We start from the raw sequence: 20,428 nt of genomic DNA, 5'->3' as shown, positions 1-20,428 counted from the left end.
TAATTCTCATATGAAAATTACTCACATAGCCAAATAACTTATGTGACATAGAACATACCATGTATAAAAGATGGTCCAGTTACTGCTATTGGTAGAGAGAATAAGGTAAAGAAGAATCCCTCAGGTGGTCCTGGCACAAGATGGATCAGAACAAAAAGTATTTTCCATTTGCCAAGATCCTTTTCATTAATCAAGAAGGGAAGTTAGAAACTGAAAGATGATCAAACACCATTATGGACCCAATCCAAAAATATCAACCAGTATTCAACAGTTTTATTGCCATGATGCTCCAGGCACCCCCTTAGAAACAAGAGTCTGAATTCCAAGAGAATTCTTGAGATAAAGCCAAAATGGAGCTAAATTGCCAGGAAGATACCACCAACAGTGAAGCCTTGGACTTCTCACGAACATGGGAGATCTCCTTCATCTTCATCTGGTCTTTTGAAACAATCAATTTGCAAAGTGCTTTGGTATCTTTGAAATACATGAATAAAGGAAAGAAAAACTTTACTATCCTTTCTGGGAATTCTGGGATTGCTTTAGATTTGGATGCAACCAGATGTGTCTGGAAGCACCAGTTCTTGGTTCATGCAGTTAAAATGCTGGAAATTCTCCAAATTAAAAATAAGCATCAATTATTTTTGTCCTATGGTCTTCTTGCCATTTATCTACTAAGGATATTAGCATTTTTCTTTAATCCATTGCACCTCCATAAGTATGTTAGATGGATGGCCCATAGAGAGAAATCCTCTATTCTTGACTCTCCCCAAATCGAGATAGTCAATAGGAGGCCAAGGTTATCTTTGACATCAGAACTGATGTCATTTACTCTCTTCTTTAATGGTAAGAAAGTATAATAAAAAGTCTATTAAAATATGCCAACAATACTAAATTGAGGCAGGTAGGTAATATAGTGGATAGAACATTGGACTTGGATTGAGGAAGACCTAAAATCAAATAGACTCAGACACTTAGTGCTATGACTTTGGACAAGTGACTTAACCTCACTGAGACTCAGTTTCCTTATCTGTAAAATAGGAAATGACCTCTCAGGTCACTTAGAAATCTAAATCTATGAAGTTTGGGAAAGGCATGACAAATGTGGGGCGGGGCAAGAAACCTCACTAAAGGGTCTTTGGCTAGATACTCCTGGAGGCAACTAATATTAAAGTGGGAAATAGTAAGGAATCATGAAGAAAATTTATCCAGACACTTAGGATACTACCTATCTACCAACAACCATGATGACAAAATAGGCTATGACAGAAAAAAGTAGTACAAAGGAAATTCCCCTCCCTAGATTGGATAAGAGGTTTATAAGGCTAGCTTGAAATATGGGGGAAGAGGGGAAATCTGGAGGACAATCTTAAAAAGCAATGAGGGATAAAGACCTAAGAGAAATAAAAAATGATCAAATGTGAGACACACAAGTTCATCATTTACCAATAGACAGGGAATGTAGAATAATGATTTTTTTAGAGACCCAATATTTTAGTTGAAGAAGCAGGGAAAAAAACAACTAATAATATTGAGGGAGAGAAAAAAGAAAAGTGAGTAAGATATAAAGGTCAATAAGGAAGGTATATTACATGCCAACCTAAGGTGGTATAATAAAGCAGTGAAAAGTACAATCAGTGTAGCAAAAAACATTTTTAATGAACTTCCAAGGAAAGAAACCTCAACAAATGACTCATTTAAAACTGGTCAGAATAGCTAAAAAGTCAAGTTAAGTAATACTCTTACATGGACAAGAATTAAATTATATGCCCATTAAATGTCCTTCAGGTATCTCAAACTCAACATCTACAAAACAGAATTCATCTTTCCCTAAACCCATAAATCCTCCTTACCTCACTTTTTTGATCAAGAGTATGGACATTGTTTTAGGCATTATGCTCTGAATCAATACATTATCTTTGTTCTTGAAGATAACAGTCATCTGCCCTCTGATTATAGGATTCATCCTGAATTCTCCCCTCTTCTTCCCATTCCTTAATATCACTCAGTTGCCACATAATATAAACTCTACCAGTACATCTCTCACCTCTCCCCCTTTTTATTCATTTATATCACAATTATCCTAATTCAGAACATTATCACTTCTCACTCAAACAATTGAGTAGTGACCTAATTAGTCTCCCTATATCAAGCTATACCCCTCTCCAATCCTTCATATTTGCCAAATTGAAAAATCTTTTTCTCAAGAACCTTCAGTGGCTCCCTACTACCTCTAGGTTTTCCTTCCTCCATAAAGGAGAACTTTAACCCATCCATGTCCAACCAATCTTCTTGTCCATGTCCTTAGTCAGCCTGACACAGGGGATCCAATCAATATTCTAGATGCCTTTCTCACATACTCCTAACATTGCATGTGGATACAAATTGTTTCTCAATTGTTTCTCCCTTCCAATTTGTATCAACCACATTTTTTCTGTCTTTCCTTATTTTTCTTACATAAATACTTCTGTGTAGTTTGTTGCAACATATTCATTAACCATGCCCTCAACCAGGACTAAAAAAAAATACTAGAGGATTAGGGATATAACTGTAATCAGCTAATTATCACCATAAAACCATCACCCCAATCTTTATAATGCCCCCCAAAGTTATAGGGATTTCTTGATTAACCTTATAGTCACATCAATAAACATCTATTAAGTATCCAATATGCAGAGTCCTGTGGACAATGCCAGATTTAGATAGGATTTTTTCCCTGCTCTTATAGATCCTAAAGTCTATTAGGAAAGGAATACTAATCATCTAAACAGTGATCAAAAAATACTGACATAGAATAAAGACATATCTTTTATAGGAGTTCCTAACTTGAATCCATGAACCATTCAAAAATATATTTCAATAACTATATTCTAATACAAATGACTTCATTTTGTATTTTATTTTATAAATTTTAAAATACTATTTTGATAAGTATTCCATAACCTTCATCAAACATACAAAGGGGCTTGTGATACCCCACAAAAAATGTAAAGACACTGGATTTATCAAAAATATCATTTTCCTATACAAAAGTCAAGTCATGGAGAATGAGAAAGAATACGATGAAAAAAAGAAAAAAGAGGTATCATTAAAAGTGACATATAGGTGCTACAAAAAAAGAGATTACTACTAATGCTAAGGGATGGGAGAAGTAGAAGAGAAGCGATCTATACCTCAGTGCACTGGTTTTAGTTTTGCAGCTCACCAGTCATATGACATGGGGCAAATTTTAAGTTTTAAGACATTTGACCTCTATTGACCTTCATTTTCTCTTCTTTAAAGGTTTCATGGCATGATCTTTAAGGTTTCGTGCAACTCTAAAATCATACGGTGTTCAATTTACCAATAAAATAAGGAGAGATTAACAATACCATAATAGCAAAAAACTAGAACCAAATTATTTGCCCAAGTGCAGGGAATGACTAATTGTGATGTGTGACTTTAATACAATATTACATTGTTAAAAATATAAAGAATTAGGAGCAGCTAGGTAGCGCAGTGGATAGAGCACCAACCCTGGAGTCAGGAGTACCTGAGTTCAAATCTGGCCTCAGACACTTAATAATTACCTAGTTATATTGCCTTGGGCAAGCCACTTAACTCCATTGCCTTGCAAATATATATACATATATATATATGTATATATATTTTTCAAAGAAACATTGGAATACTTAATATGAGCTGATGAGTGAAGTAACCAGAACCACAATGAAATTATACTAAATGATTAAAGTTATTTTTAAATGCTGACAACAAAATGGTAATCAAATTCAGGTCAAACAATACAAGATCAATGTTGGCTCAAGATTGTTGACATTAAGATAAACTTTATTTATCCTTTTCAATTAAGAAATGGTAAAAAAAAATAGTGCTAAACATATTGTCTTAATTGTTATATTACTTTATGTTAAGTATTTTTAATATGAAGATAATAGGGAGAGGTGATTATCAGGAAATAATGTGCCAAAGTAAAATGTAGAAATAAAACAAATTAACATAAAATTTTTAGATAAAAGGGGAGAGAAGAGTGGAGAATATAATACATGATGAAATATATACCATAGCAGGAATGACTTTGCAGGTGAAGTCATTCACTCCATTATAAACACCTATTGAGATCAAAACTCCTGTGCCAATCAGTAGTGGGATTGAGCCCATAAGTAACTGCTGCATTTCTAGGCTCACTGAAACAGGGAGATTTCACGATCCATCTTCTTAACCCCAACCAAAAAAAAGATCTAGAAATGGGAGATAGAGTAGTATATAAGAGAAAGAATGAGTATTCCAGTAAGGAAAGACCATAGGGTACATGGGAGGCAGTCCTGTGTAAGAAAAATGGAAAAATGGAAAATCATCATCTTGTGAATGACCTTAAGTACCAAGAACACAACTGGAATTATTATCATAACTTATGGATGCCACATTTTAAGAAGGGCACTGCTAATCTGGACACACTCCAAAAGGAGGTCAGCTAGGACAGTAACACCTAAGAAATAGAGCAATTCAAAAAATGGAATGAGCTACCTTGAGAAGTCTGGTTTCCCTTTAAAATGGAGGGGACGTCAAGGAAAACCCAATGGACCACTGGTCACATATGTTATAGAAAAGAGATTTATTCATCTAAAAATTGTACTATATGGTCTGCCAGTCCTTTCCAAATTTGAGGTTCAGTGGTTTTATGAAGATTTGCCTTTGGGCAGCATTAGTCACTCCTGTCTTCATTCTGCCTTCATCATATATACTTTCCTCAAACTCTGAAATTCTATGATAACTTTACCAAATACTACCTCTAACCCCAAAGGTGCCTAATGCTCTCCTTGCTTTCCAAGTCAACATAAACATCTGTTCTGCTGTCTTGCAAAACTAACTTTGCCCATATAAGTCGGTGAGAAAATGTCATTCTACATTTATCAAGATATAGCGAGAAATAGTAAAGTGACCTATTGAATCTCAGAGGCTAAAGGAACCTGTAAAATTCAAATACTTTGATTCATAGAATCATAGAATTAGAGGTGAAAGATATATTAAAAGTCACTTAATCCAATCTCCACATTTTACAGATGAGAGAACTGAGTCCCAGATAGGTTTAAATGACTTGCACAGGGCCAAAGAGTAGTGGATGACTGAGGCAGAATTTGAACTCAGATCTTCCTAATTCCAAGTTCAAACCTTATTTACTGTATCACTCTGGGTTCTCAAAAAAAAGGCAAAAAAATAAAAACTAGTAAGATTTAAGAAGTCTATCTCTCAACCAAAAAAATAAATCTGTCTTTTTGCTGTATTCAAGTAGAGAGTGAAGAGTTAATAAGATTAGTGTCGTGTGTTTCTCCCTTCTTGTTGACAGAGGCAGTCCAGCTGTGGCAAAGCTAAGTGCCTTGGAGGGGGAAGCAGAGAGGGACTGGCAAGGACTTTGAATGAATTGGCAGTTGAGTTGCAAGGGGCTCCAATAGGCCCTTCCAAAGCCCAGTTTAATTCAGCACACCCAATTCATGTCCAGACAAGAGAAACAAGCATGAAATTCTGACTGGGAAAGAAATGATATGCCCTTGTCTTTTCTAACACTTGCATTGATTTGTAAGAGGTTAAATTTAAGAAAACCATCATTTCAAAAGGCACCTAAAGTTCCTTTTTTGTTACCCTCCAAAATAAGCTTTCAATATACCTTTAAAACCTTACCTGATGCACATAAGCAAATAATACTGGTTTTGCATTATTTCTCATTATTTACTCCCTCTTTTCATCCCAGGTTAAGGAAAGATCATTTCACAATGATTACACAGTTATAAACACAGTCTCCCATTTTAAGACCCAAAAGTTCTGTGTCTATGAAGCAGGAGTAAACTAATAAAGTCTGATAAGATCTCCATTTTATAAATGGAAAAGTTGAAAGGAACTCTTTGTTAAGGCAAGACTACGTTAACCTAGTTTCAACTGCAATATACTGAAGCAATCCCTAAAGGCCCTTTACATAGGATCAGTCTATTGCAGAAAACCAGCTCAGCCAGCAAGTCCTAGGAATTCCCCTCCTCCCTGGTACCTATTCTGGAACATACCTCCCCTTCAACTTCACCTATTACTTCCTGAACCTGTCTGTCTCCATTTTATAGCTTTGTCATCAACAGTTAGAAGACACTTTATAGGCTATCATATCCAACTCCTTTATTTTAGACATGAGAAAATGAAGTCACATTTCTTTCTTACTCTGTCTATACTTTCCTTTCATTCTCCCTCTCCCAGTCTGATAGGCCACATCTTCACAAAGTATGAGTTCCTGAAATTTATATTTATTCATATTTTAGAGGGAGAGCAATAATTTTGGAAATTTACCAGAAAGCTCTGTCCTTCAATCCTATTATCTTTATATACAGAGATCTCAAATCAACTTTGCTTTTTTAAAATTTTGTTCAGTTATTTATTGTATTTTCCTTTCTTCCTAAATTGATATTTATTTCATCTTTATAAAGATAGGAGATTCCTCATTTCTCTTATCAACATTCAATTTTGCTCCTAGGAATCCCGATCATGTTATTTTCTTTCTTTCTAGATTCTTTTTTTTAGGTGTTTTTTTTTGCAAGGCAAATGGGGCTAAGTGGCTTGCCCAAGGCCACATAGCTAGGTAATTATTAAATGTCTGAGACCAGATTTGAACTCAGGTACTCCTGAGTCCAAGGCCAGTGCTTTATCCACTATGCCACCTAGCCACGCCTCCCCCTTCTAGATTCTTTAACCTATTAGCTTTATTTTGTGAATTTGGTCCTTGCAAAATTTATATTTACTCATTTCATTAATCATCTTTTTCTTTTTCCTTTGAGGTACAATAGAAACTAAGTACAATTTTTTGCTTAAGTGTAAGCTGGTAAAAACAAGTAGAAGTCATTTTGTACTTTTATCTAACCTCTTTTATCCTCTTCTGACATCAATTTTAAAAGCCTCTCCTCATGTCATATTTCTGCTTCTCTACTCCTCTTTTCTATTCCCCCATCTTTCCTAAACAAACATGTAGGGACATTCTTTTCCTCTTTTTAAAAAAAACTTTCATAAGAAACTATGGAGATGAGAGTGAAATTCGCTAAAACAGAGATTTGACAAAATGTAGAATTCAGGTTTAAGATTCTAACTTAACTTTTATCTAGTCATGATTCCAGTTGGCTGGCACAACAGTTCTGGACTCCTTTCCTTGCCTCAACTTTTCTCTGAAAATCATAATCGGAATTCCCTGCCCTCCTTTTAGAACTTCATTATATTCCCTCTCCTTTTATTCTTTTCCTTTTCAAGGGTGAGCTGGAGAAGTTTCTCTGCTTGGAAGGTAGATAAATGGTACAGTTAATGTAGCAATGAACCAGGAGTCAGGAAGACATTCAAGATCTGCCTCTGACACTTAGCTTAACATATTTGCCTTAGTTTCTTCATCTGTAAAATGAGAATAATAACACCCACCTCTTACAGTTATTTTGAGGGGAAAATCAGATTCTTGTAAAGTGTTTGTAAACCTTTATAAACATTATAAACATTTATAAACATTAAACCTATATAAATTCTACCCATCATGATAGTGGTGGTGGTAGTTGTTTTAATGATGATGATGGTGATGGTAATTTCCTTTTTCTGGATGGAGATATAGACTGTTCAGTGACTAGAAGGTCATCCCCCAATACAGAAAGAAATCTCCTTGTCAACCCCTCCATCAGCCTCATGGGTGATCAAGAATAGACACACTCTACCTCAAGCTGTATAGTCCCCCCCCCATACTTTTTAAAAATATAAGCTTCAATCTCCCATAAGTCTCCCATTAGCATTTCTCCTGAAAAGCACCTGAAGTATTTGATATGACTGTACCTAAGATTTCAATATTTAGCCTTCCCTTCCCTTAATTAACCAACCACAGCTTCTATACTATTCATTATAATGATGATTCTTTCTGTTCCTTTGGGGCCAATTTATTTTTGATATGACTGAAGCGTCTCTATTATGCTACATAATCACTTTTCCCATATTCATGACTTGAAGGGAGAAAGGGGAAAATAAAGGTGGAGAATAGGGATTATGCAATGTTTTAATAGGAAAAATTGGAAAGCAAGTTGGATTCTGGGTCAATATAGTATTTTAAGGCAGGCCGACTAAAGGGAAGTAAGATTATTTCAGGTGCTCTAAAAAAAGTAGATAGCATTCTACTCTATTTTCCCCCTCTTCTTTAAATATAATTTATAAAAATTCTTCAATATATCCTAGTGCCTTTTCCCCTGTACCCTACTCATATCATCCCAACATTCAGTTTTAAAATTCAAGGAAAAAAACTCAATAGCATATCGTCTTCTACCAATCCCTAAACCAATAATCTAGACTAGAAAACTCACCTATTTGAATAAGAAAAGCTAAGGACTGGAGAAGCCAGAAGTGGGCCATATCTTCATCCATCAGTCAGCTAAATGAGTTACACTTTACAAGAGCTGTGAGGGTTCCAACTGCAAATCTTTCAGACCTCACAGCTATAAATTTTCCCTGCTCCTATTAATAAAATATAATAGCAATTCTGAAAATAAGAGTCTATTATCTAAAGTCTCAGAATGACAGAACAATCAAAGTGAACATGAATTATAGGGCCAGAGGAACGGGAAAACGTCTGCTTCTTGTGGGGCAGCAGTAAAAACATGTGGCCAATCAGAGGGATAATGTACAATCAAACAACCTGCTAATAAAATTACTTATAGAATAGTAACAAGTTGCAGCAAAGGGTCACTTATTTGCATAGGATCAGAAGAAAGCTTCTCTCATAAAACCGGCAGACATTATTAATACTATAATCCAAACCCTCAGCAGCTGGTTCTAGTATACCACAACATTATTTTTCCCTCTTCTTTTTTTCTTCTCTTCTCCTCAAAAGAATATTTTGGGGGATAAGAAGACATTCATTTCTTAACTTTAGGGATAAAATTATTTTTCTTTCAATTAGGAATAATTAAAACAACATTTAGGCTTAATCTTAATCCTATTTAACTGGGGCCTATCAAGATATGTGGGATACAGGTTATGATTGAACCCTTCCCAGAATGTTGGATTGGAAATGGTGAAGCATACAAGAAATCAATCAATCAATCAATCAATCAATAAGCAAGTCGTGGTCATAATCTCAGTAGAAATAGACTAAGGTCAAGTCCTGAGTAATCTGTTGTGGAGCTCAAAGAACAAGAGTTGAGATCAAGATTCTGAAACAGAAACAAAATAAAAATCAGACGTCATGCTAAGATATGAGAAGGGCTTACCGAGAAGCAAACTCCAGGTTTGAGATAATTGAACTTGGTAGCAACTAAATATATTGCATTGCAAATCAAGCTAGATGGAATCATCCCCATTCACCATAATAATATTTTCTCTGGGCATCTGCAACCAACCTCATCCTCCTACTGTAGTTTCTTGAATTTGAAAGCTCTCACTGCTCTCATTATTTTTCATTGAACATGTGCATATTGTATTAGATGATGATTATCATTAATGTCAAAAAAGTGAAGTCTTTGAAAACTAAGGGAAAAAAAGTCTTGAGACTAGCTCAGAAATATCACATTTGTAATGGGGTAGTTTCGCAATGTAATCCCTAAAGCTCCTAAAGCATTTAATCTGGACAAGAGGAAATTTGAATAGACACCAATTGTATATTAAATTAGTATTATACTTTTGGCGGACTGATAAAGTAAGACAAAATTTTGAAGATGGGACATGTCCAGGACCTACAATCTATTTCAGGCTACTACTAAAAATATAGGATGAATGCATCCTTCACAAAATGGCCCAAGTGGTATACAAGTTATCAATTCATTTATTTTGGGGTATCTTCTCAGAGGACTAGTTTTTATGTGGAGTTTTATGTAGGCTATTGTTTTGTGACAGTTAATAACTTTTTTATACCAATCAACCGCCTAAAGATATCCAAAACTGGATATAAACTTAACAATTCAATTAAGAATATTTAAATGTCTACTATGCACAAAGCATTATGTTTGAAGAATGGGAATCTGGGGGTGGGTTCTTCTTTTTTAAAAATGTTTAGCTTTCTTAGACCACCAGGTGTCAAAAATTTGCCTGAGGGAGTGGAGTGGGTGATTCTAAATTATAATTTGCTACTCAAATATATCTTTTCCTCACTTCCCCAAAACAGACCCAATCAAATAAGATCATAGTGGTGGTTACCAAACAGCTTGCCAAAAGAAGAGCATTCCATCCTTCAAATAGTTTATGCGTGGAACATAAAGTATGCTTCATGGTTAATCAAAACTTTCTTTATTGATAGAGAGTCAACAAGAGATTGGTTGGTTTAGCTTTACAGATCACTGATCATTTGAGATGCAGAACATTCATAGATTTCATAGACTCCAAGGCTAGAAGAGACCTCAGAGCTAATCTATTACATGGATACTTAAATAAGAATCTTTACTACATCCTTGAAAAATGTCCATTAACCTCAGCTTGAAGAGGTTTATGACAGAGAATTCACTTCCTGACCTGTTGTACTTTGGGACAGTTCTGTTAGTAGTATTTTCATTCTATCAAACTGAAATATGACCTTCTATTCATTGTTCCTTTTCCAACTGTCTAGGGCCAAATCAAACTATATTTGCCTCTCTGTAATTCCCACCCATTGCTCCCAGTTTGACCCCTGGGGCCAAGAAGAAGAAACTTAATCCCCTTTCCATGTAAGAACACTTCAAATACTGAAGTTATATCTCCCCTAAATCTTCTCTTTTTCACACTAAACACCTTCAGTTCCTTTAACCAATTCTCATAGATTATGTCAGAGTCCCTTTACTATCCTGCCAGCTTATAATTTCCTTCCTAAAATTTAGTATCTGGAAATGTTCATACACTTAAGATACAATCTGGCCAGGGCAGAGTACAGTAAGTAATACAATCATTTCTATCCCCCTCACTGGAATACTACTATACTTCTCAATGCAGCCTAAGATGATATTTATTTTTTTAACTGCCATATCATTATGGAACAATGTTGTTAACCTTTCATTCTACTAAAACTATTAATTTTGTTTCAGATAAACTATTATTACCTAACAATACCATCCTCATATGTTACTTGTGAAGTTAACTTTTTTAATACAAGTGTAAATTTTATCACTATTAAATTGTATTTTATTCAATTTGGCCAAATATTATAACCTATCAAGATCTTTTTAGATCTTCACCTAGTCAGCAGCTACAAAGATATCCTTTCTAGCCTTGTGTTCTTAAAAAATTTGATGGATACTCCATGTGTACCTTATTCTAAATAATTTTTATGTTAATCAGCACAGGGCTGAGCAATGATCTCTCAGGAATTTCATTAGAAACTTTTTTCCAAAATGAAGGGATGCCCAACAATTGGGGGACAGTTGAACAAATTGTGGTATATAACTGTGGGATATTATTGCGTTTAAGAATGAGTAGTAGGAGGGATGGCTAGGTGGCGCAGTGGATAAAGCACGGGCCCTGGAGTCATGAGTACCTGAGTTCAAATCCAGCCTCAGACACTTATAATTACCTAGCTGTGTGGCCTTGGGCAAGCCACTTAACCCCATTACCTTGCAAAAAGAAAACTACAAAAAAAAAAGAATGAGTAGTAGGATGATATCAGGAAAATCAGTAAAGACTTACATGTACTGATACAGAGTGAAGAACAGAACCAGGAGAACATGTACATAGTAACAGCAATATTGTAATATAAACAATGGAAATGGCTTACCTAATCTAAAAAATACAATGATCTGAGACAATCCCAAAGATTCATGATAGAAAATGGTAGCTGCTTTCAGAGAAAAAAAACTATGACTCCTAAACAGAGATCAAAGAATATATTTTTCACTTTCTTTCCTTTTTTGTTTCTTTATTTCAAATTTTCTTCTACAAACTGCCTAATACAGAATTACGTTTTACATTGCTCAGGCATAACCTATATCAGATTGATAACTAGTTCAGAAAGGGGGAAGAACAGAGAGGGGAAGATAGAATTTAAAATTTAAATTTTTTAAAAGAATGTTAAAATTATATTTATATATCATTGGGGAAATAAAATATGATTCAATAAAAGAAACCAACTTCCTAAATAAGTATTAATTATTTAATATGAATTATTAAAGATTATTTTTAAGTGCAGTCATTCAAACCAAGCTCTAATTCAAACCATTTCCAATTCCAACTAATTTTAGTATCACCTAACCTATATCTTTTCATCTTGTTCACAATGACAACATGAGAAGTAATGTTAAAATGTAGGTAAACTATATCTACAGCATTCCCCTGATGTACTAGCCTAATTATCACATTGGAAAAAAATGAAATTAAGTTAGTCTGGCTTGACTTTTTTCTTGACAAAGTTATGATGATTCTTTGAAATCACCTTTTCTTTTTCTAGATATCCACTGATCACTTTTAAGTAATATGTTCTATAATGTACAAGGATTTAATGCCATTTACTAAACTATAGTTTACAGGTTTTTTCTACTTCCCTCTTCCTTTTTTTAATTTTTATTTTTACAAATCAAGACATTTGTCCTTTGTACCTCTCAGAGTTTCCATGATCTTTCAAAGACTATTATCAGTGACAGCAATCCTAATAATTTGAGCTGTCCCAAAAATTGGATTGGACATTCATAGGCATGAATTTCCTACCACTGGCTATCCTCAAAGTAAAAATGGATAGACATCTGTCAGAGATGTTTTTCACAGATAGGTCCTTGGATACAGAAAGGTTGAATCCAGGATTCCTTTTAATTTTAATTCTCTGCTTTGATGGTATTTAAATTATGATAATGCTGCATAAAATCAAATTAGCTTTTTTACTTTCCATGAACTATTGACTCTTATTGAGCTTCTAGTCCACTAAAATCCTCTGACCTTTAAAAAAAACAAAAACAAAAAATCGTTGTCTAGGCCATATCCTCCCTCACTAATCTGAATTTGTATTACTGATTTTTCTAGCTCCTGTGAGACATATATAAAACCCACATTAAAGTTTACAACTGGCCCATTGTTCTAATTTATTTTTGGATCCCAGCTTTGTCAACTAACAAGTAAGCTATCTATACATGTTTCAAGTCATCTGCAAACTTCAGAAACATATTTCTATTCCTCCATCCAGTTCAATGATAAAAATTTCTCCACAGAATGGGGCAAAGGACATATCCCCAGAAAAATAGAACCAAAGGAGTGGTTTTTTTTTTTTAACATTGAAATCTATTAATCACCACTAGTCTAACCTGATATTCCACCAAATTCAAATTCCATCTTGGTCTGATCACTATACTGATGATTCTAAAATCTATCTTTCCTGCCCCAATTACTCTGCTCACCTCTAATCTTGCATCTACAACTGCCTAGATGTCCAGTAGATATCTCACTCACAATATATCCAAAACAGATTTGTTATCTTTCCCCTAAATCCTACTCCTCTATTACTTTCCTCATTACTGTAGAGGACACCAGTCTCTCAATCCCTTAGTTCACAATATTAGAGATATCCTAGATTCTTCACTTCACTCTTTGCTGTATCTAAACTGTTGACAAGGAGTATGGATTTCACTTCTGCAGCATTTTTGGATTAGGGTCCCTTCTCTCATCTAACACCTCTTGCTCTTATCACTTCTCATTGTTTTATTTCAATAGTCTGCTTGTGCATCAACCTATCTCAAGTCTCTCCTAACTCTAATCCATCTTCCATTCAGTCACTAAAGTAATTTTCCTAAAGCATGGGTGTGATCATGTCACACACACACACACACACACACACACACACACACACATCCCTCGAGTGGTTTTCTTTTGCCTCCAGGATCAAATACAACCTCCTCTGTTATACATTCAAAGTTCTTCTTAATCTTACACTCTCTTACCTTTCCAGCCTTTTTATACACCTTTCTCCTCAATAAGTTCTCTTCAGACCAGTGATACAGCCTTCCTGGTTCTTCCAAAAGAAAAAAGAAAAGAACTACTCCAACTCTAGCTCTGGGCTAAGAATTCCTCAAGTCTAAAATATTTTTCTTCTTCCATTCTGATTTTCTTCTTGAATAAACCCCACCTACTACAGGAAGCCTTCCCTGATACTTCTTAATTCCAGTGCTTTCTATCTTTTCTTTATCATATAAATTTTTTATTTATTCTATAAATAATTTTCTTTGTATATATTTGCTTGTATGTATATATTTCCTTGTAAGTTCCTTGAGGGTAGAGTTACCTCTTTTTGTATCCACAGTGCTTAGCAGAGTGCTGGTACATAGTAGGCACTTAATAATTGTTTATTGATTGATTGAATGATTGATTGAGGGCTTTCTTCCACTTGGATTTTCTCCTTTACATTATTCTTAGTTATTTGCTTCTAAAAAACCAACAGGAGACCATTTAAACAGTTGGGGGCCACATGAATTTCACAGAACTCAGGATGTACCCAGGTCATTCCTCTTCTTTTCTCTCCCACATCTGCCCCTGATTCTATGGACTTTTCCATTTAACTCCTTTCCCCATTCTGCCCCACCCTCCCCAGTTCCCTTTTATGAGTTTTCATTCCCTATCAGAATGTAAACTCCTTGAGGGTAGGGGCTGTCCTTTCTTAAGGTGAGGGGCTTGTATATATATATTCCCAGTGCTTAGTACAGTGTCTGGCACAGAATAAGTGTTTAATAAATGCTTTATCTATCTATCTATATCATGAATGTATCAGTCTTCCTCCAGGTAGAATGACATTGAAGCTCTCTGGTGATTGGAAATTAATTTCTCACAAAGTAGCCTATTCTACTTTTAGACAAGTGTTGGGCATCACAGAATGTTTTAAGCTGGTTACAATCTTAGAGGCTATATATTTTAATCTATTTATTTTTCAGATGAGGAAGACTTGAGAACCAAAGAAAGAGAGAGAAAGTCACCACACTAGTCAATGGCAGAAGTGAAGCTAGCATGTAGTTTCAACTCTGATTCAATAGTGATTTTTAAAGGGGTTTTTTATGTCTTTTTTTAAATCACCAGTTTCCTTCAGTAGTCCTCCTCTTCCTCCCAGAAAGCCATTCCTTTTCAAAAATTCCTTTAAAATAGAAAAGACAAGAGTGGCTAGGTGGTGTAGTGGATAGAACACTGGCCCTGGAGTCAGGAGTACCTGAATTCAAATCCAGCCTCAGATACTTAATAATTACCTAGCTGGGTGGCCTTGGACAAGCCACTTAACCCCATTGCCTTGCAAAAAAAAGCCCTAAAAATAGCAAAGAGAAGAAGATAAAGAAAAAAGAAAAAGGAGGAGAGAAATCTAGCACGAACTGATCAATACATTGAAAAAAGTTTGAAAATATATGCAAGATATGGTTGTGAACTTCCATCTCTACAAGGAGTTGAGGTATGAATGTCTTTTCATATCTCTTCTTTTGATCCATGTTTATCCTTTATGATTTTGAAACATTTGATTTTTTTGGTCCTTTCCATTTTCATTGCTGTAGCAGCACTCCCATGGCCAGATATGAATCAAGGACAACTGGAGCTGGCCCTAGATGCAGTGGGAGACCTTGGCTTTTTAAAGCTAGGTCTTTCCCAGTCATACTTTGACTGAAGCAATGTCCATTTAGTCATTAAGGTTAGAGATAGATGAGGTAATAAAACCAAGAATGACCTGGGAAAGACTAGTCATAAGGTCAATAAGAAAGAAATGAAACAAAGAATAACCTCTTTCAAATAGTAAAAAAAAAAAATGAAAATGCTTCCAGCCATTCTACTCCCATTTCCAGTTTTTCCACCTCCATTCTGTTTCTAGAATGCTCTCTTTGTCCAATTCAGTCAAGTTCCCTTTCTTCTATTTCCTCTGGATTAATGAAAAGAGCAAGAAATGGCAAACCACTTTAGTATCTTTGAAAAAAAATGAGGTCACAAAAACTTGATGACAACTGAAAAAGCTAAACAAAAATAATTAAGGATGCCAAAGAGGTCAAGAGAGTAGAGGAGAAATAACATTCTAGGTATGGGAAACAGCCAGGGGAAAAAATGTCCAGAGCTGAGATGGGACATGGAGTATCTTATTTTTGGAACAGTCAAGCAGCTGGAGTTAAGAATACATTTTGGGAAATAAGGTGTAAGAAGAATGGTAAGGTAGGAGGGGGGGCGAGGTTATGAAGGACTTTGAATGCCTAACAAAGGATTTTGTATTTGATTCCAAAGGCAAAAGGGGGCCACTGGAATTCTGAATTCTGTGTGTGTCTGTGTGTGTCTGTGTGTGTGTATGTGTGTGTGTGTGTGTGTGTGTGTGGTGTGTGACAGAGACAGACAGAGATAAGGGAGGAGGGGAGAGGAAGAGAAGGGAAGGAATTAGGAGAGGAAGGAGAGAGGATTTTACAATCTAATTTATCCTAATGTAATACATTGATAATCCAATGTGATCCACTGGTCCCTTTGAATCCACAACTAATATATAATGATACCCAAACTTCTTTTCTTTCTGGGTAATTAAAAATCAGTTAGACTAACAAATAATCAAAATATTGATAGTCAATAGTCTCTCTTTGCAACTAAAAACTGATGCTCTAGCTTCTTGAGGATAAATGATTTTATTATTGTCTGTGTGACCAGCATCTTGCACTTAATGGGTGCTTAATCAATTCTAATTAAATTGTTTTAGTCCAGAGAAATCAGTAATTTGTCATGAAACTGACCAAATGATCACAGACAAATTAAAGTGTATGCAGAAAAAAATAAAAATTTTAAAATACTCTAGTGCTTTAGCCAGGAATAATATTTTAGCAGTAGCATTCCTACATGGTTTTGTGGTCTGAGTGTTATAATATGGTTTCACGGGATTTATCAAACTGGGTAGAAGGAGCAATTGTTTCCTGACCCTAAATAAAAGAGGTGAACTATAAGCTAACACATGAAAGAAAAAGAAAATTATGCCAGTGGTGCCTAATGCCAGAAGGCAGATAATGTAATAAAATTAATAGGGTCTATTTCATAGTCATCATTTCAATCAGAAAATGGAATTATTACCTAGGTAGGGGCTTCAAGGCATACTCAAGGTGAAAATTGCAACTAAACTGAAAATGGAGTAAACCAAACTGTCTCACTCCCATCACTTGAACTTCAAGTCACCAGCTACTTATTATTATGGCAAGGAAAAGTTCCAGCAGCTTAGCAGTGACAAATTTGCCAGGAGAGGAGAAAAATGTTAATAATCTGAATTAAAATATTATAGAGCATAGTCTAATGAAAGTGCTCCTGGACCTTTCTTCTGGCATGCCACCTAATTTATTCAGTAGTCAGATGCAATTTTCATTTAATCAAGAGCTATCTTGTCTAACATTCAAACTGACAGTACCTCTGCAGATGAAAATAACCTAATGCATCAAGATGATAGAAATTTTTCTATTTCTTCCACACATTCCTTCACTGCCAACAAAATGCCAGGAGTTTTGCTTTCTTTGCATGTTTTGGATGGTTTATAAAACTGCAGCAGCCCCAAATTTCATTAGGGCTGTGTAATAACACATCCTGTCCACTGAATAATGATTGCCAGATGTGCAGTCTGTATGTACCATCTGCAAACACCAAGCCACCTGCTCAAGGGTGTCATTTGCATGGGTCTGTTGGAAGGAGAACACTCTTAACCCTGAATTTGCCCCCCCCACCCACTGCATTCAGCCTGGAACAGTTTTATTGGATAATGGCAAGTTGGGGGAGGAGGAAGGAGAGTATCTTAGCTAGATTTTCTATTAGCTTTTCTATTCTATTTTTCTATTCTATTATTTTCTCTCTCTCTCTCTCTCTCTCTCTCTCTCTCTCTCTCTCTCTCTCTCTCTCTCTCTCTCTCTCTCTCTCTCCCTCCCTCCCTCCCTCCCTCTCTCTCATTTCTCCAAGCTGACAGAATACTTGCTTTCATTGCAATACAGGCTTTTTTGGCCTTTGACTGGTAATACCATGGAAGATGGAGGTTGTGTGGGAGAATTTTCACTTTCTAATTTCCAAAAGCAAGGGTCAATTTACTGACTTAGATTGATCAGCATTATATATACCCTAATATTTCAAAATCACTCTGAAAAAATGCTTTAAAATTCTTTTGCCAGATATTTATCTTTCTCCTACTTCTTACCAATTTCCAAATGAATGATTCCAGCCATCATTCTCAATTCTGCTCCCACCTCCATTCTGTTCCTGGAATGATCTTGCTGAACTCAATCAAGTTCCCTCCCTTTTATCTATTCTGGATTAATGAAAAATAAGTAACCTTGGGCCTTCCCTGTTTAGAGAGATGGTATAAAATCATGATCATCCCTTCATACCATCATACTTACATTTTTACCACTTTAGTTAGAGATGATATTAAATATTTTCTTTCACTTCTTTTTAATTGTTCAGGGACTAAAAAGAGTCTGCAATTGCATTCATTTATGGAACTTCCCATATGGGAATTCCCTCTACCATAGTAAACTGAAGATCAAAATCTGACCATGACTTGAGCAAATTCTAAGGTGTTGACCGAGTCACAGTGAACTCAAGTGATTTTCCATGAATAAAGTATGTAATGTCACAATTTGAACTCATGTTCCTGACCATAAGTCTTCTATCCACTCTACCAACCTGTCTCATATTTGGAGTTTATCTTGTCATGTATTGTGTTATACTGCATGCATCAATGATCTAGGTCCTCTAGAACTGAGATTTTGTCTACTTGACCTCCCTACACTAAAATCAACACTTAATATGGTTCTTAGCATTGATTGGATGAATGATGAGACATAAAAATAATGCCTTTAAGAAAGATTGCTTCTTGTTCTTCCCTTCCTCCAAAAAAGCAGAGAGATAATGGAATGTCTCATTCATTCAATTTACACACACACACACACACACACACACACACACACACACACCCAAGAAGCTAGGTAAAGTTAAAAAAATGAAAGAAAAGAGTCTTAGAAAGTCACTTTTGGATGTGACATGTGCTTAATTAAAGGTTGCAAGTTTTGCCGGACAAAGATGATCCTGGCTCCCAAACATGCCACCCAGTAGTAGAAAGTCATAAATATTTTAACAGAGGAAGGAGAAACTTTACACTGTAGCTACCCTCTAAGAGGGAAGGATTCAAGGTATCCTGAGGTGAGAGGTTTTGCTAACCACAAGGCTAGAAGGGGGGGAAGCCAATATTACTCTTCTGTTTTTCCACATGTGCTCAGAATCATCTGCATCTGTTGCTGTTTTTCAGAGGAAAGAAGCAAGTCAATCTATTATCTGATTTCTAAACTTTTAACATTATCTTTTTTTAAAAATCATAAAAAAATCACTTACCTGCTTGCTTCTCTGTTTCCTGAAAATCAGAATTATCCTGGAAAATAACTTCTATTTGGCAGTTGTTATAAATCTGTTGGTAGCAAGAAAAGAATATGTGGTTTGTTTTATCTTGTGCCTATATATAATTTTTTTCAGCTCAAGAACTCCAAATAATTTATGAATCTTCCTGGTACTGTGTCCATTTCAGATTTTGAGAATCTAAGGCACTGAAAGTAGAGGGAAGCCTTTAAGCAAAGTCTGGGAGGAGTCCAGAAGTATCAAATCCCAGGTGACTGTTGCCCTGAATGGATCATAGTATCCAAAGTTCAGAGGACTATAGATTGAAAGCCAGAACTTCAGAGGGCATCCAGATCAGTTCTCTCCTTTTAAATATAAGATACCTTAAGCCATAATAGTTGAGTGGCTTCTCCAAAGATAAGTGACAGAAGTCACTAACTTCATATCATATTCCCTTACATTGTCTTTGGAACATATATAGCCCGTGGCTCACCTATAGAACAGTAAAATAGTCATAAACAAGTCATAAAGGCTATAATAGCCTAAGTTAGCTTAAGAAAAGTCAACATACAACAATCTAAGATTATAAATCAGACAAATTCACAAGTTATTTCCTTTATGAAGGAATATTCTACCAAAAGGATAGCTAGGTAGCATAGTAGGTTAAATGCCAAGTTTAAAGGTTCATCTTTCTAAGTTCTAATCTAGCCTAAGACACTTACTAGCTATCTTACCCTTTATCAGCTCCTCAGTAAAAGGAAACTTTAGAAACTTTACCAGAAATGGCCATTGTTATATATGAATGAATGATGAATATTGAGAATTCAGAGAAACTTGGGAAGGCTTATATGAGAGCTAAGAAAGCAAAACCAAGAGCATGGTCTATAAGAAAAACAAAAATGTTAAAGAAAACCTCAATGAATAATTTCAGAGCACCATCATCATGATAACCAACATTTAGAGAGTACTTTAAGGTTTGCAGGTCCTTTTGCAAATATTGTTTCATCTGATTTCTATAACAACACTGAAAGATAGGTGTAGTTATCTTCATTTTACTGATGAAGAAACTGAAGCACACATGTTGTTAAGTCATTCTTCAGTCATGTCTGACTATCTATGATGCCATTGGGAGTTTTCTTGGCAGAGA

At 35.3% G+C, this 20,428-nt stretch overlaps 1 long non-coding RNA gene across 2 annotated transcripts in view; it reads right to left on the bottom strand.

The window, feature by feature from the left end:
* Positions 1-19,358, bottom strand: part of LOC141520033 (uncharacterized) — an 81,179-nt gene extending 61,821 nt beyond the window's left edge. For both annotated transcript variants that reach the window (XR_012477517.1, XR_012477518.1), the window contains exon 1: positions 19,282-19,358. This is a non-coding gene — a long non-coding RNA (uncharacterized LOC141520033). The remainder of the gene's footprint in view (positions 1-19,281) is intronic.
* Positions 19,359-20,428: the final 1,070 nt, after the last annotated feature.

Source organism: Macrotis lagotis, chromosome 4 (assembly GCF_037893015.1).
Source record: "Macrotis lagotis isolate mMagLag1 chromosome 4, bilby.v1.9.chrom.fasta, whole genome shotgun sequence".
NCBI classification, from domain to species: Eukaryota; Metazoa; Chordata; class Mammalia; order Peramelemorphia; family Peramelidae; genus Macrotis; species Macrotis lagotis.
Note: the sequence above shows the minus strand (reverse complement) of the source record. Positions and strands in the feature narration are given on the sequence as shown.